This window comes from Hippichthys cyanospilos, chromosome 21 (assembly GCF_059441005.1).
Source record: "Hippichthys cyanospilos isolate Australia breed blue-spotted pipefish chromosome 21, RoL_Hcya_1.0, whole genome shotgun sequence".
NCBI classification, from domain to species: Eukaryota; Metazoa; Chordata; class Actinopteri; order Syngnathiformes; family Syngnathidae; genus Hippichthys; species Hippichthys cyanospilos.
In genome coordinates this window covers 10,537,575-10,543,924 of record NC_142389.1, presented here as the reverse complement: position 1 = coordinate 10,543,924, position 6,350 = coordinate 10,537,575, and positions in this window count along the sequence as shown.

Genomic DNA, 6,350 nt, shown 5'->3' with positions numbered 1-6,350 from the left:
AAAAACTGTCAAAATCCTACGCACTATCCATTTAACGGGTTTAACTTTGAAGATGGGAAAATGTATACTGGGCATTGTTATATTATTTGTGTCTCATCCCATCCCTAATATGGGAATATTAAAAGCCTACATTAAAAACCTTTTGTACAAGGGTTGTACTGGCGAGGTCAAAATGGGTCGGTAACACTAGGCGAGACTAAATCGGAATTAAAAGAGGAGGGACAAAGTTTGTGCAGTTAATGATGGAGTACATACAGGAACATAAAAAGCAAACAAAGGAGACGTGATTAGATGAGGCTTGCTGAACCTCATTTGAGATTCAACGTCAAATCAAAGAAGAGCGAATAAGAGTGAACGATTGTACAGTTAAATGAGGAAGGAGTGCATACGAGGAACATAAAAGGTAAAAATGTGATTGCCAGGTATGAGGAAAGGCAATGGCGGGCTAAATGACGCCTGATTCCCAGGGTATTTTGGTTCCTCTCTTGGGAACTTAAAAGTTACTGTTTGGCACTGACAATTTGAGAGTCTCCTGAGGGGAACAAACGACTTTTTTACTTTTTATTTTTTTGTGAGACGAGCATACAGGCATCTCCAAGAACGACAACCCATCCACATGCAGTCACTCTCACCCTGGAACCGTCAGATGGAATTTATCATTGCGTTTAGCTTCATATGCAAATAATATAACTGCTTAAACGAGAAATCAAAAGTATCCAAATGATACTGAAGAAAAAAATCTGGCAGATACTTTTGGAAGCAAAATTCGGTGGAGGCGTCACAGTAGATAGCCAACATGTTCAAAAGTAAGATTGGAAATCATCCTGTTCAATTCATTTTGGAAATGAACACAAGTGAGGCAGCTTTGGAAAATGGACAAAATACATTTGAAGACAGTAAAGCTTCATCATAGAAATCAGAAAGAGACAAGGCAGAAGTTGAGACTAGCTTGCTTGCAAGCTGTACCTTACGCAAGTTTTTCAACACAGATTAAAAAAAGGGATTTTTAAAAACAGGAATAAAAGTATTACATGAAGAAAGTAATTTTGAAAATCTTATAACCGAATTTAAATTAGAATCACAAATTAAGGTGCGCCCATCTTCCAAGACAATTGCCTCCTGACCCCACAAACTCCATCATGTATGTATAACATCTACTGAGTTTCTCTGAATATTCCTAACTTATTACAGTGTAATTTTTGTGCTGTTTAAACTTTTATCTGTATTTTATCGGTGTGTTCAATTCCGGTTGCAAGATAACACTATACAATACAAAACCAAGAATCATCGATCACTACCCTTTAAAAGTCCGAAAGTGAACTTAATAAATTTATGAACATCAAGAAAATGTTGGCGAACTAATATGTAAAATTGACAAAACAACTTACTGTTTACATCGGACAATCTTAACTGTATGGTCGAGAACTGTTTTTAATTAAACACATATTTTTTGTCACAAAAAAGTACCGTATTTTTCGCACTATAAGGCGCACTGGATTGTAAGGCGCACCTTCAATTAATGACATATTTCAAAACTTTTTCAATCACAATATAGTAATACTCAAAGTAAGAAGAATCATAACTCAAATAATAACTATAAACTCTCAATAGCATAATAACTCAATGTCAATATGACCAACCTTTTTCAACTGTAAACACACAAAAGAAACAGGTAAAGCTTACACTATCAGTTCATTCCCCATCTACGAATCCTAATCTCAATATTGATCCATATATAAGGTGCACCTGATTATAAGGCGCACCATCAGCTTTTTAAAAAAGAATGAGGCTTGTTAGGTGCGCCTTATAGTGTGGAAAATACGGTAATCTACACATTGCATGTGAATGTGGAAGTTAATGAATTTAAAGAAAAACATTTTATAAAGGCTTTCAGACGTTTCAGACGTTTCAGAAAAAGTGGAATATTGAAAATGTTTGAATTGAGAAAAACGTCCTACATTTTATGAATATTCAAAGTTTTTACAGGTTGATAAATGTGAAAAGGGTGGAAGCACAAAAATGTCAGCTGAATAATTTCTAACAAATCAGAGTAATGCCTGATTTAGCTTTGTTATTCGACTTAGTCAAACTTAATGCACCTGTTTGAAATGCTATCAAAACCTCCTCACTATTTATTTTCAGATATCTATGTGCTACATGTATGTGTTGTTTGAAGAAGGCCAATCCCACAACAAGCCGCCGGGTGATTATTCCAGCCACAAATGGCGTCCGACTTGACAACGAGCCCAAAAGGTGTTTCATATATAGCGCCGACCCCCGTGGGCCACAGTTTGTCATAACGCGGGGGGAATTATGTATGATGCCCGCGCCCGGTGATGACATCACAATAGTGGGATGAAATATAAGCCGCGATATGGTGAACTGATTGCCGAGTGCTGCGAGGGGCTTTCATTAAAAACAGCATATCGCTCATAAAAAGATTAGAGCCGGACAGCTGTTCCCCGATAGTGTGAGGCTTCTCTCGTGGCTTCATCACCGGGAGGCACACCTGACAAATAGAACACACCACAAACGCTTGTTTTGCACTTGTGGTGTTGTCTTGTTTTCAAATATGTGGATTGTCGCCGGCCAATGAAAAATGTGCAACTCCAAATATTGTGAGTTTTTATCCTACAAAGAAGATAGCTAGCTGCTTTGGTCGATTAAAAAGATAAATAAATGATACTGGAAAATTACCAGTCTATAAGTATTGTTCTTTGTCACCAATGTTGGGTGAAAAATCATCAATCTGTAAAACTAACTGTAAAAAAAACAAAAAAAAAAAAGACAAAATAACACACAAAAAAATACTATATGGGTTGATTTTATGTACATTGCAGCGGCCCAGTGGGTATTTGACCGAATTTTACAAAGTAGATAGGGCTTGGTGAGCACCGCTATCAAGTATCGGTATCGGGCCGTTTCTTGGCCTTAATTCAAGCTATCGGTACTCGTAAAGGCAGCCGATACTAATATCAGGCACCCTTGTAGCAGTTTTATTTAATAACTATCATTATTAACTATTTTAACTATCTGCAATTCATTTAGCCATCCATCTTCCATGGCCACCTATCCTCAAAGGGTCGCAGGCTTGCTGGCGCCTATCCCAGCATGCGGGGACACCTGAACTGGTTGCCTGCCAGTTGAAGGACACACAGAAACGAACAACCATTCACGCACCCAATCACACCTAAGGACAATTTAGTATATCTAACACACCTGCCGTGCATGTTTTTGGATTGTGGGAGGAAACCGGAGTGGCCTGAGAGAAACCACGCGGGTTTGGGGACAACATGCAAACTGCACACAGGAAGGCCGGAGTGAGCTGGATTTAGATCCCAGAACTGTGAGGCGGACGTCCTGACCACTGCAAGCCACCATTTGCAATTAATTTGATGAAATTTTAAGGAAATTGTTAAAACTATTTGTCAGTTATTTTTTGAATGGGATGAATTTCAGTACCAAACGGATTAGTGGTATCAGTATTAGGAGGCAGTATTTGTAACTATTCAAGTGGTGAGTAATCATACTGGTATCGATCTGACAAAAAGAGGTATCGAACATCCCTTATATTAGAGCATATAAGGTTTCTTCCGAAAAATCATAATTTTTGCTAATAATGGAACAAGTATGCTGGGGTAAAATATTTTCACACAAAAAAAGCAACAAAACATCTGCAATGATATAAATGCATCATTTTGATTTTCAACCAAGATTATCCTTTCACTGTGCACAGCAGTTTGGCAATGCCAGCTGTAACTATATAAGTGCAGATTATTTAAGACTATCAGTTGTAAATATCGTGAGTGCCATTGCTAATTTGGCGGGAGAGGCCGCAACGAGAGTCAACGAGAGTCAATTTCACTCAGCACATCAAAGGCTCACAAGAAAAAAAAAAGGTGCACTTGTCGCTAGTTGCATGCTGTCTTCGAGCACGTCACTCGATTGCTGGGGAAATCTTGGCATGAAAGGAGAAATTTACGCTCAAATCCAGGGGAAGTGATATTCCTCAAGAAGCGTAGTGTTTGCACAGTGAAATTGAAAATGAAAGGCAGTCACACACATGCATGCACACAGACACACACACAAACACACACCCTTCCATTTAGAGAGTTTCCAAGTGCAAATAAAGTGTAACATCTCCGGTGGAATGTGACATTTAAACGTCAGCGTGGGTTTGAGCCGTGACGACTGCGTCAGGCACGGATTCCCATTTATGTTTTCTTTGCCTTTTTTAATATAAGCAGCACACCGCCGAGACCTTAGATCACACACATGCTCTGGTGTTTTTAGTATGAAACAAGTCATGTTCACAGAAACATGCCAAATGTAAAGAAATGTGCTTTTTGGAGTGGATGGAACAATCTTGGTCATCAACAGCATGGATTTAGTGGATGGATGATTGGTAGCAACAAAGCATCTCTTTAACAGAGAATAGGTTCCAATTATGTCTGTTGTAATGCATGGAAATTATTTTGTATAAAAACTGAAAAACAAAAAAAAAAAATAGGAGAATAAAGGTAAATAAATCATCTATGGCACTTCATGTTAGCAATAAACCACTGGACATTTCCTGAAGTTAAACCGTTCGGTTGATTTAGTGTTAAAAATCAATGTTTATTTTCCTTTTGTTTTATCGGTCAATTTTACACTGATAATACAAGTGACAAAAAGATTGAAGCCAGTACACTTGACCTTTTATTTGGAGAACTGTACAAAACAGTGAGAAATGGTGACATAGACCACTTTGAGAAGTGTTTTAATACGCTAAAGTGTGTTTTAATGATTACAAATCTGATTAAAGTTTGTGGGTTTGTTGATCATATATTGCAAAGTTCCCCCCTACATTCCTCATAATAAACCGTGAAAAACCCACGGGCTTTGCATTAGAAAACAACATACCTCTTCTAAGCTCCTCAAAGGGCCACAAACATTCCTGTACATCATTTCCAACTCAAAGTGAACACCTATAACATTTCAGTCGGTCCTAAAAGCCTTAACTTGACTCGATGTTGCAGCCCACCAAAAACGCATCCAGTTGCAAATTGAGCAGTTTATCTGACTTCTTGGGAGCTAGCTGCTCAGTGCCCCCGGCATGACTATTAATGTCTGATTTCAAAAGTTTGCGGAGACTTGTTCAATGAATGCAGAGCCTTGGAGAAAGCCAAGGACGTTTGTTTCAATGTGAACTATTTTGAAGTCTGTCCGACAGGAAATTGTCCTATTAAGCGTCCCCTCCAGGTCCGCTGGTTTGATTTAGCTCATCTCCCGTCAGCTTTTTAAAATGTACCAATCTCCGCTATGGAGATAAAGCCAAACAGCACGGTGGAGGAAGCAAGAAAACAACACAAATAAATTGCCTATGTAGATAGCGGAAAACTGTCCGGAATTGAGAAGAACGATAAGGCGGTGGCGGCGGATAAAACGGGCAGGACAGACGAGGAGCGACGTGGCCATTACAGGTACGCTCATCACCGAGGGGAGCATGTGTCGAGCGGGAAAGAAAGGGGAAGTCACAGCGGGAAGACAATGGCTTCGGACAGCCGCACAATAGCTTCATTAGGGGGGCTCGGCATTATCGGGCGGCAGGAGATAGAGAGGAAATATCAGAGCAGACATGCGTCGCCGATGCCCTGGCGCCCGGGCCTGCCAACTTGGCGAGTGGCTAATCTGATCCCCGACCGAGGTGGCAGTGACGAGAAAACGGGGAATTAATGTCAATGTAACGGCCCACTGTAAACACATCAATTCCCTGTCAATCCTCCTGTAAACTAGAAACGCTACATAGAAAAAAAGGTTTAAATAAGTCAAGGTGTTCAGTAAGTCGACTACAGTGGACCCCCGTGTTACACCGTCTTTGGCTTACATTATTTTCATGTTGCTATGTGGAATACGGAGTTTTTTCCTCCCCTCTTTACCGTATTTTCCCCCAAAATAACTGTCATGACCCTAGGGGCTTGGCTGTATTTTTGTTGTTTTGCTGGCGTTTTTAGGTAATTGCACTTATTCACTATTGCAGTCAAACTGCTTCCGTACAATGCTTGACTACAATGCTGGTCTGCTATTGGTCGGCGTCTCCTCACGGAGATGCTGGTTTGCTATTGGTCGGCCTCACTCGTTTCAAAATGGCAGAACGGGAAAACTTTGTTCGATTGTGAGTGGTTAAAAAACCCTATTCATAGTCCATTTTACTGCTTAATTCAAAGTTGAAAGGGTTAGCCATTCGTACAAAGATTGCTAGTGATGTTAAAGAGAGGTTAGGAGATGATTTATAAAGAAACCAAGCTGGAGATAATCAAGAAATACGAAGCTAGCCCAGCCTAGGCTACCCTTACTAGGGAATATGGGCA